We start from the raw sequence: 11,304 nt of genomic DNA, 5'->3' as shown, positions 1-11,304 counted from the left end.
CTCAAATATAGAGAATTTTTTGGTGTTTAAGTCATGCCACTTTTGAAAATGCTAATTTAGGCAACTGTTCACTCCTTCTACTCTTCTTTCTGGGGCTGGAAGTCGATACTGAGTAACAGCTGGATGAAGGAGCATCTATCACAGCCCTCCACTGTATTACTGACACCATGAACTGCTGGTAAAGCAGTTAACAGCACAATGAAAGTGATGGTACTATGTCCAGGCAGGCTGATGGAACTACTCAACTTCGAGTTACAAAAAGTATGTCTGATCTCCCAAAAACTATTTTTCATCAATTTTTATCATCAAGTGTCCTGAAAACAACAGGTCACAGTTCGTATTTAGAATACCGGCAATCTCCAGAGTTGGTGAACAGTATGACAGTGAGGTGTGAGCTACTCTAATGAACACACATGACTGAATGACCAAGAACAAAAAATACAGTTATCAGCATCCTGACAACATATAGCACAGAAATACTGCTGTCTATGTATGAATTTGCAACCTGATGTTTCAGTGTACTGAATACAAGGTAGTGATTTTACTATACTTCAAAACGGGAAGGAATAAAAAGCTTTTTCTTTCCTAAATTTTCACATAGCTGCCACTACCTCTGAGCAGAAAGTGACAGGGAGGTGTAGTGTCTGAAACTCACACTTCTCCTTCAGGGAAACACGAATTCTTCTCTGCACAGTTTCAGGTTTCACTTAGCAGTGAAAACTTTGCAACACAGTTTATGCAGTTTTCACTGTCTTTAAATGATAATCAATGTCAATTGCCAGCTCATTACAAACCTTTTTTATGGATCATCAGAAACGCAGTACCTGAGGGGATGGCCTTACTTATTCCACCGAAAACCAATTGCACCTGCTATTTACTTTAAGGTACAAAATGTAGCCTACAAACTAGCAGACCAAAACAATGACTACATCAGACTCTAATTATTTCTGCTGGGAAAACTGACTTTTTCTATGGACATAAAACTCCCTAATGATCTTTAGCAAAGAAGAATTTAGCAATGCCAGTTCATTTAAAGGAACATCATGTTTAGATCTATGCGATTTTTGCTTTACATCACAAAACTCAAATTAGGGAAGAAAATTGCTTTGTCATTGAAATGCCATCCATCCTCAAAAATTATGGAATGAAAATTTGGCATCTTTACTGTGAACAGTTTTCTGCTTAATAAATTTTACAAAGGTTGGTGGGTTTCTTGTTTGTGAGTGGTAGATGCTTTGTTTGTGATTTTGTTGTTGTTTTAGGGGAATATTAGTATATACATTTATTTATTTATTATGTATTATCTTGACAAAAATTGAGGTCAATTCTTTAGACTGTGCCTCTGAGCAGCCAAGAAGGTACAGATGAAGTCAGAAAAAGAAACAAAGGTGTCTATATGAACAGTCTATGTGGTTGTAAATCAAAGTAATTCTATGATTTACTCCAGCTACACAGTCTAAACCAATTCACCGAGGAGCTGTCTAGTAGTGAAGTACTCTGTCGTGGCTACATAATGCATACAAACAGGTTGTCATGCATTATTACTGCAATATGCTTTAGTTCAACATGAACATGATAACCCAGGACACTCACTGAAATATATCAATGGATAGAGCATTTGTCTTCTGACTGTGACCCTCTTTTTGGAAAAATTCCCCCTTGTTACCAAGATTCTGAAGCAGAAAGTAGCTGTGCTGATATCTGGAGAAGAATATAAATTGAACAAGTAAAAATAAACATTTTAACATGTTTTCCTGATTTACTTCCCCTTCCTACTTTTTTTGTTTTCTCTCTCTCTTGGGACAGGAAGGAAGTGAAGTCAGGTACTATTAAGCAAAAGACATAGAGAGTCTTGACAGTCAAAGGAATCAAAATTCAGCCTCTGCTTCAAATGTGTGACATTGTTAACACTAATCCATTTTACTCATTTCACAGGGTAAATTCATCCTTTTGATTACTTACCACAGGTTCCTCTACTGAGCCAGAGATATTTGTTTCTTTTTTAAGAAATGCATACAAATACAGGCATGTCAATTGAAAAACATTAGTAGTGGGGTTCTATGTTCTTTTAAGTTTTATTTGGATTCTTATTTAGTGGAGGGGTGGAGGGGTGTTGGTGTTTGGGTTTTTTTGTTTGGTTTGGGTTTTTTTTGTTGTTGTTGTTGTTCTTTTTTTTGTTTAAAGAAATAGTCATAGAACTTGGATGAGAAATAAAATTTGAATGGAATAAAAGTATATGGAGTATAGATGTGTATGATAGTAAAACTTAGCTGAAAGTAGTTAGTAAAAGTTAAATGACAAGATTTCATGCAATTTCTTCTTACTTTTTGATCTGTGTAATGAATAGTAATCCAATTTCCATCTTTTAACCACCAGATTTTGAAGTGTTTATTCTCTAGACATCTCTTAACAGTAGTTATGTCCTATGCCCTGTAGATTAGTAATAGAGACTTTATATGGCATCAAAAATCAGAGTTAAAGAAATAACAAAGAACAGTCAAAAATCTAGAAGGGATATGTAAGGGCAACATGAAATAAGCAGCACTAATTAGTTGTATTTTTATAAAATTAAATGATATTCCGTATGATAGTGATGACTTTTCAAAGCCTATTGCTCAAACTACCAGATAAACTGAAAGTCCATAAAACATCAGTTGAATTGCTCTGTTTTCAAATGGTACTTTTCAAGGGAACTTTCCTAATGCTTTAACCCCTGTTAAAGCTTTAATGCTTTAACCCCTGTAACGATTTTCTTCACAGTCCTCAAAAAATGAGCCTGTTCTTTCGATAAGTAATCGATGGTTCTTCCATCTACTGTAGAAACAGAAAAAAGCACTTTGATTACTGGCAAGGTGATGTTTGTTTGTTTGTTTTTCCTTTTGGACTTTGCTAACAAAACCCCATAATAGCCAGATTCCTTAAGCTTATAAATTCATGGAATTCTATTTCATAACATCTTATGCTGAAATATCTACTAAATTGTCAGTTAGTATTCTTTGGTATATTTAATGTTGTTCTGCTTTCAGTAGCACTTTAACAGATGCGTGAAACTTTGCCGTAGCTATTAGAATATGGTGTCAGAATGTGACCTGGTTGTGTCAAATGAAATGTCTTTGGCTGTACCCATCTATGAGCTAGGAATATCCTGAACACTGAACAGAGATCCCCGTGAACTCGATGGATGTTTTCTGCTTTTCCATACAATGTATTCATATTGATATATCCAACATTGCATATAACTCTCAGAAAATACATTCTCCTCTGCCTTTTACTTCACACACTTCTAATCTCATTGGACCTGTATGTGCTTCTTAAATGTATTCTTGTTTCCTGCTGACTGCAGTCACCTTTGGCAATTGGTTAGAATTGCAAAGCAAAGCTAGGTGAACCTCTATGACTATGGATTTGAATAAAATGCTACAGGCTAAAGGTGATGGTATTTGCTTTTTTAGATTTTATGTACCTCCTAAGATATCTCTACCCTGCTTCAATTTCACTTATTGGTTCCATGGTACTTGGAGTCAATGAAAACAAATGAAGAAAGAGAACAACATATTCAGGAAAAAAGAAAGTAGTGTGAATTCTGTAAGGTGTTATTGTACCTTTTTCATTCTTTATTTTCAATTCTACTGTTAATGAGGTTTGATATTCCCTCCAGGCCACAACTTGACATAAATCAAATGAATTTTAATTACTCCAAGAGAGATGATTGATTAGAGTGACTTTTTCTTTAATTCCATGTTTGTTCATTTAGAATTTAATACAAATGTTTATTTTAGTTAATAAACATTTAACATCTGAGGAAGCCAATGAGAAAACTAGAAGATGGTGGGGTTTTTTTTCAGTACACAATGCATACAGTCTTTGAGAGCAATCCTTTCACTTAATTTTGAAGTTTTTACTATGTATTTATTAGTTAAAATTTATTATGTTTTGCTGCAATTAATTTTTTCTCTTCAAGGGCAACTGGAACTGGAACTTTTGTCTTCATTGGAAAGAATTACAGAAGTTAGGACAAAACCTGATACCTCCTGTTCAGGTACTTCCATGTGCTACAATATTGCAATTATAGAGCAGAACAGTTCCTCAGACTTATGAACTGGCAGATGTGCTAAGAAAACAGTTCAAAACTCAGGTAAAATGCATAGATGGGAACTTCTGTGTGATTAACTTTCAAATACACCTATACACCAAAATTTCATCATGCACAGTATGAATACTCCAAAAATGAGTTTTTATCTCCACAGCAATGCCTCTGGTCGTAGATAGCCTGTAATGCTTTTTGTCTACACTAGCATACATCACCATTCTGTGTACAGCTGGAAAACCACAACACGTGTGTGTTTGTGTGTATACGTGTACGTATGCAAGCACCTACACGCACATATATGTATGTACATACACATACTTATGCACATGTTACACATGCACATTTGTAATGCATTAATATCTGGTACTTGATGCTAAAATTAGATCACAGCAAGTGAGGTTTGGAGCCCTCTGGAAGGAACTTATTGTAGTAGGATCCCGAAATATTCTAACTAGAAATGATTTTTAAAATAGTGTATCTGAAGCTTTTATTAATCCTAATATTTTTTAATGAAATATAGTGAACATTGATCCATAGCCACAAAGAATGGTTATGTTGCGGAGGTATTGAACTGGAACTTAAGAGTTTTGAGCTTTGATTTTTTGGTTTCTTAATATAAGGAATTTGCTTCTTATATTAAGAAGCAAATTCTTAATTCTTAATATAAGAATATTTGCTCTTTCTTCTGTACTGGAGCCAGGAGTTACATTCTTCAATACAGATGGTACTCAAGACATTTAGCTAATTTCTGTTTATATTCTAGCTTTGAAAGAACTCATATTTTTTACCTGACTAACTCCCTGGTTATAATGATTTAAATTCATTATAAATATGACTAATGAAACTCAGGAATACGTATTTAGTATTTATAGATAACTATAAGTTCAAATGAGGAAGTTTTTCTAGTTACTGTCAAATAATGTATGAGGACCTTTATTTATCTGATAGTGCTTGAAACTTTAAAAAAACCCTATTATTTTTCTCCAGGAAAAATCAGTCATGCAGCTGTTCCACAGTGTCTTAGTCAATTGGGTTAAAACCTTTTTACGAGAATTGTTAGTTGGGAACAAAACTGAAAGGAGACACACTGGTAGATATCAATGAACATAATAAAATCAATAATGGGAAAAAAATACCATACATCAGTATCAACAGTATTATGGAAGTCCATCATTCATGTGGAATAGTGTAGAAATCAACATCAGTTTTGAAAGTGAAGGGGATGAAGTCTGTCCTCAAAAACTGAATTTACAAGTAAATACCGTAAGCAATTCATATTGAAGTCACATTAACTCCAAATTAATTCCTCTTAATTAATGTTGTTATGATGAATATCAAAGACATCAATAAAGATTAATCTATTTATTGCAGCATCTTGCTGACTGGAATAATATTTTGTAAAACTGGCACTAACATTGTGCATCTGTCTTTACTATTTATGTAGACCTAGATGCAAAATAATTTATAGGACAACTGCTATAGCTCTAAAAATGTAGGCTTCATGAGCTTGGCTGTTTCCATGCCTGATTGCAAACTCATTGGTACATGTCAACAGGCTTAGTGAATACCAGATGTGTTTCTCTTTCTTTGTTTTGTAAGCTTGTGTTATTTCTATCAATGTATTTTTATTCCTCAGTATAGATTAATGTTCAAAATCAATGGGCTTAATTTACATATTTTATGTGTTCTTTCCAAGCGTCATATATTAATTAAAGAAAAAACATATATGCAAATCAAGGATTCCTTTATTCACATTGCTCACCATTGGACTTTAAAAGATACTTTAACCTCTAGAAGTTATTTAACCCTCTCAATGGCACTACTAGATGCAGAGAAATTTAGACATACATACAACTCTGCAAGACTGACATCTCAAACTCAAATGTACCTGATGTCTTGCATAAGAATGGATGTATCTTTTCCAAATTATGGTGAAAATTTAATTGTTTCCCAGAAGCTCCACTCAGTGGAGGAAAAGGTACTGTGGTTTTTCAACTATAATAATACCTAGAAACAACAGACTTCTTACTTTTTTTGCTTTTGCGAGATTGTACAATTATTAAGCAAATATTAAGTCCTGTAGGGGCAGATAGATAACACGGCTGGAGAATCATTGTGATAACTGAACGTGTTCTAGAGCACCTGGAGGCAGAATAGAAGAAAAATTTACTTTTCTTAAAGTAATTTTTTCTACTTTAAAAAATTGAGCTGTAAGTGGTAGTAAAAAAGAGGTCCACTTGTTTCATATTTGTGCCACTGGACTTTAATATTTTACTATCTAGTTTACCTATTTTTCCAGTTTGTCTAACATGCTTTTTAGTAAGCTCTTCATCATAAAAATCTGTAAACCAAAAGGTCCTTTCTGAGATAGATATAGCAGGTACAGAACTGAGGTGCAGAGCTTGCTTCTGTTTGGATTGTCCAGAATTGTTTCTTTTTCAGTCACTACTTCTGGAGGGAGACATGGACACACAGGCACATGGTGTGATCCTTGGGCCTGTCCTGTGCAGGGCCAGGAGTTGGACTTTGATGATTCTTGTGGATTTCTTCCAACTCATTATATTTTATGATTCTATGATACAGTTGTTTACTGTTAGGGAGAATATGGGCATCTCAGGAAAACAGTCAATTAGATAGACCTTTTGTTGAGATATAAATAAAGATATGCACTACTTCAGAACTTGTTATTTTTTTTTAAATCCTTTAATTAATGCAGATGCGGCCTATGCAAAATAATGCATTTTATTTCTTGTTGACTTCTGGATCTTCTGAGGAATCTGAATGTAATCCTGTTTGAACTGGAGTTTTGTCTAGAAAACAATATTGACTAAAAAATAGACAATTAGAGGAAATCCACAGCAGCCAATTTTTCTAATAGCTTATTTGCACTTTAAATTAACAAGGAGCATTTTGATCTAGTCTGTACTAATCAATCTACATTCGGTGATAACCACTGTAGAACAAAGGTAACCTAATTTAAGACTACCAGGTCATGAAACCTTCTTTTACTTTTCATTTTGAAGTTTATGTTCTTTTTCGGATGGTACAGTAGCTCCTTGAGCTCCTTTTATTGTAAGGTTCTCTTCACATTATCAACATTCACTCTGATTTATTAACAACTTTGTTACAGTAGTAGTCAACAAACGTCAGATGAGAGGTTATGTGATCCTCTTAATCTTAGTCGGTGTCCTCTTTTTTGGTTATTCAAGGATAACATTTTTTATCTTGGGAACTGCAAAGCACTGAGAGTTCATTTATCATTTTCCATGAGTCCTTTTCAGAATCATTGTTTCTCATAACAAATTTTACCGTGATAGGTTTTGCAATTCTTTTTTTTTATTATTTCTGTTATTTGACCTTAAATATGAATGTATCATAGTTTTCATTTATTAGTCTATTTTGTTAAGTTTAGCTTTCCAAGAAAATCTGCAGAAAGGCTCCACGAGCCAAGATTCTCTAATCTAGAATATGACCCTTGCTAATCCTCTCAATAAACAAGTGCTCTCCTATATTTCTCAGGCATCGTCCCAGAAAGCTGCTCTTCTGACTTCAGCCAAACCTGACACCTGGAGGTACAGTGCAACAGTGATAGAAACCAGAAAACCTGTTAACCCATTTCTGACAATAACCCATCCCATATATTTAAAAATCTGGTCAGCACGTAGCATGGTCAGTTAGGAACAGATTTGTAAGAATAAATTAGTTGATGATAAGGACCTGGCATGCGCAGTGCAGGTACCTGGTGGCAATTTATTTCTGATTTGGTTTAATTATTTGCAATAAATGAAGCTGACATTTTAGATGTACCATGTGACTCTGATAAAGACATGCTATCTAAGAAAAAAAAAAAATCTACATTTTTCTACTTCTTCAATAACTCACAGATAGCCATAACTATTAAGGATTTAACATTATCATAATGTAAATTTTCCCAAGACCTATCAATAAAATAGAATATATTCTTTTAAATAGGACATTCCAAAGTTTTATATCATCTTTAGGTGAGTAAGTGGACAGTTATCTTCTCCATATTTCTTGGTGCTGTGATTGATTTTGTTAAGATCTTGATTCTTGCCCCAAGTTTGACTACTGTAAATTGTTCACCTTTTATGACCTTTCTGTTCTGTTTAATAGTAAAGATTTCTAGACTATTCTAGCCTAGCTGTTCCTTAAAACAATACATAGCCCTTTACGTTGCAGAGGATACTAAAGCAGTTTTAGACCGCATTGCACAAAATCAAACTGCTTTCTTTATATTTTTTATAATGACAAATATTCACTGCCTTAATCTTTTAACTTGTCTTGAATACTGGTAAGTGGGAAAATGCTGAGAAGATAATTTTATAATCTTTCCCACTTTGACAATCAGAATTCAGCTATAATTAACAATATCTCCCAATCAGAAAATGTAACCAGGGATGCATGAATTCCTAGCTACGGGCTTCAAACACATCAGATTTTATAGATATGTAACATTCTGGTATTTAGAAAGAAACTTAACTATCTTTTCTTCTAGTTCTTACAGAATGTACGTTAAATTAAATTTAAACATTTTGTCCGAATACTTGGAGCTATTTGCTTAATGTGCTTCTCATATGCTGTAGACTGAGCAACTGATTTGCTAGTTGAATATTTTCACTGGTCTCTATTCCATTTAAACAACTGAAATTGTAATAATGTCTGCAGTTTCTATAGGGAAAGATACTAATGGCTGAATAGCTTCTGAGCACTGTGCAGTCCCCATCCTAATGTCACCTTCACATCTGTTATACTGCTGGAAATTACTGTATAACAGGTAACCTCCATTTCTATTTGACCTTTTGAGTATTTTCATTTTTCCTTGAATCACAAGTACTAATGTTCCTCAAGCTACACAGAGGTTTCCAGGACTGTAGTTGACCAATAGAATTATTACTACAATCAACCTGTGAGTTATCAGATTCATCTCCCATTGGTAAGGTTTAGGCCTCCCACTCTTCTATTCACTGGCTGGCAGAGTTACACCTGGGGTAACCTTCAATCCTGAGTACATCTGCATTTGAGCTAGGAACAATCTTTCAGCACTGAATCAGGAGAGTTCGGGTCTTAGCAGAAGTCAGCACAGGCTTGCTGTTGTTATGAGGAGGTGCACTGTGTGCATCTGATAGACACTGGTGTTTGTATGTACAGCATTTTTTCAGTCTAATTTTCCAAACAATTATTATTTTTTTTTAATCTATGTCATGCAAATGCCAAGAAAGCACAGTATGGCTTAAAAATAAAAATGTGACAATACATCCATTCCTCATAAAAATAAAATATGACAGTGCCCAAGGCAGTGTTTCATTTGAAGCTTTTTTAATGTTCTCTGAAGGTGAAAATTTTCTAACAGATCCAAGTTGCTTTTATCTTACCTTTCAAGTATTTAAAACAAAACCTATGTCCCATTGTATGTGCTCCTCTATAGTTTTATATGGCATATGGATATTTCTTCCCTAGACTTAATTTTTCCTTCATAAGTTCTTATGATACACTAGTTACTAGATTACCTAAAACAAAATGTTTCTCTTAATTGCATCCATACGTGGCACAGGTATACAACCTTCTTATAATTCTGGTGCTGATGATGTGGTTTCATATCTCATTTCTTCTATTTATTTCACTTTCAAAAGATGTAAATGACAGAAGTCAACAACAATGTGAAACAGAGTAGATGAATAGAGGAGGAAGACAGCATTGTGCCAATCTAAGACACAAAAACCTACTAGTACGGTGTTCTTATTTACTGAATTATCATTCTCAGAACTAAAAAGGAAAGATGAATGTTCTATTCTTACAAATATTGATTGTGGATCCACTGTGTCTTTTTCTGGGCAAAACAATTTTTTGACTAATAGCTTATTTATGGAAGGAATTGGAAGTGAGTAATGGTCAATATTACTGCTGAATACTAGTCAGTTTCAGGTAAAATTTTTAGATTACAAAATAAAGGGAGTTTTTGGCCCCATTTTATTTTTATTCTGGAAAGTTCTCAAGTTCAAATGGATCTAAATGTAATGTCACTAAAACCAAGACATTCCTGCTGCACACTACTAACCTTCTATTTATGTATTTTTTCATCCCAGCTGAATTTCCAAGCTAACCATTTACATGCCTTTTGACTATCAGTTGACACTGAATAGAAATCCATTTTGTGTTCCTTATAGACTTGGATCCAATTTCTGTGTATTTACAATAAGCTTTAAAACAGTTTACATAATCTATACAGTTTTATTTCTTTTAGTTCACCTGTTAAATTTAGTGGAACCTATATGTAAGTATGTACTTATGTTATAAAATTAGCATCTTACGTTCTACTTCTATGTTGTTGTCTGTAGGCTACCAGATTTGTGGCATGGATAAAAATACAGCAGAAACCATTAAAGCATCCAGCTGTTTTTTTTATATATTGGTTGGAAAAAACAATCATGATAAAGAAAAAAGAAAAAGAAGCATGTAAGTATTCCAAACAGAATGCTATAACAGAGAGTCAGCTGGGTTAGACAAAATGATCTTTTCCATCTCACTTGCAAAAATAACTTGACATAAATGGGTGAGGAGTCTTAACATATTCTCTTTTCTTGGCTTCCCTCCGTGAACTAACAGTAATGAAAGTTTTCTGTGCCAAAGAAATAAGATAAATCTATTTGTCTTTATCATGGTTTCAAAAAATATTGTCACAGGGACTACAAAAAAACTTGTAAGTAAAGGAAACTAATGATCTTATTTCTCAAAAGCCACTGAACAGCCAACAGGTAGTAAAAACATGTCAGTTCCTAATTAACACATAAGCCACTAATATTCTCTGAAGAACCTCCCAGAACAAATAACATTCATCGCAACGTAGTTTTTGTGATTGTGAAATCTATTGCCTTAGAATGGTTTCTATTTCTGGATGTTTAGACCTTCTGTTTCTTAGTGAAGTTCTCCTAAAGTATAAATTGCTGAAGGTGCAAGCTGCTATGTCTTATGTTTGCATTTCAGCAGTTCATAGATTTAGTTGCACTTTCACTACAAGAGCTTATGTATGGAACTGTCACTGCATACAAGTTTTCTGCTGAAGATGATTTGTAAACTTAAGCAAAGAAGGAAAAAAATAACCGTATGTATAAATAAACGTGTTCATTTTGGGTGGTGGACATCTTGTTTGTCCTTTCAGATATCTATCTTTAATCTTCAAATTTATAATTCCAAGT

At 33.9% G+C, this 11,304-nt stretch overlaps 1 long non-coding RNA gene across 1 annotated transcript; it reads left to right on the top strand.

Moving 5' to 3' along the window:
• The first annotated feature begins 3,958 nt into the window (after nt 1-3,958).
• Nucleotides 3,959-10,486, top strand: LOC113946575. Its single transcript, XR_003527475.1, has 3 exons — nt 3,959-4,039; nt 7,610-7,662; nt 10,447-10,486. It is a non-coding gene; the product is annotated as an uncharacterized LOC113946575 (long non-coding RNA).
• Nucleotides 10,487-11,304: the final 818 nt, after the last annotated feature.

The sequence above is a fragment of the Corapipo altera genome, unplaced genomic scaffold (assembly GCF_003945725.1).
Source record: "Corapipo altera isolate COAL_440 unplaced genomic scaffold, ASM394572v1 23b, whole genome shotgun sequence".
NCBI classification, from domain to species: domain Eukaryota; kingdom Metazoa; phylum Chordata; class Aves; order Passeriformes; family Pipridae; genus Corapipo; species Corapipo altera.
The sequence above is the reverse complement of the archived record's forward strand: the minus strand, read 5'-3'. Positions and strand labels throughout refer to the sequence as shown.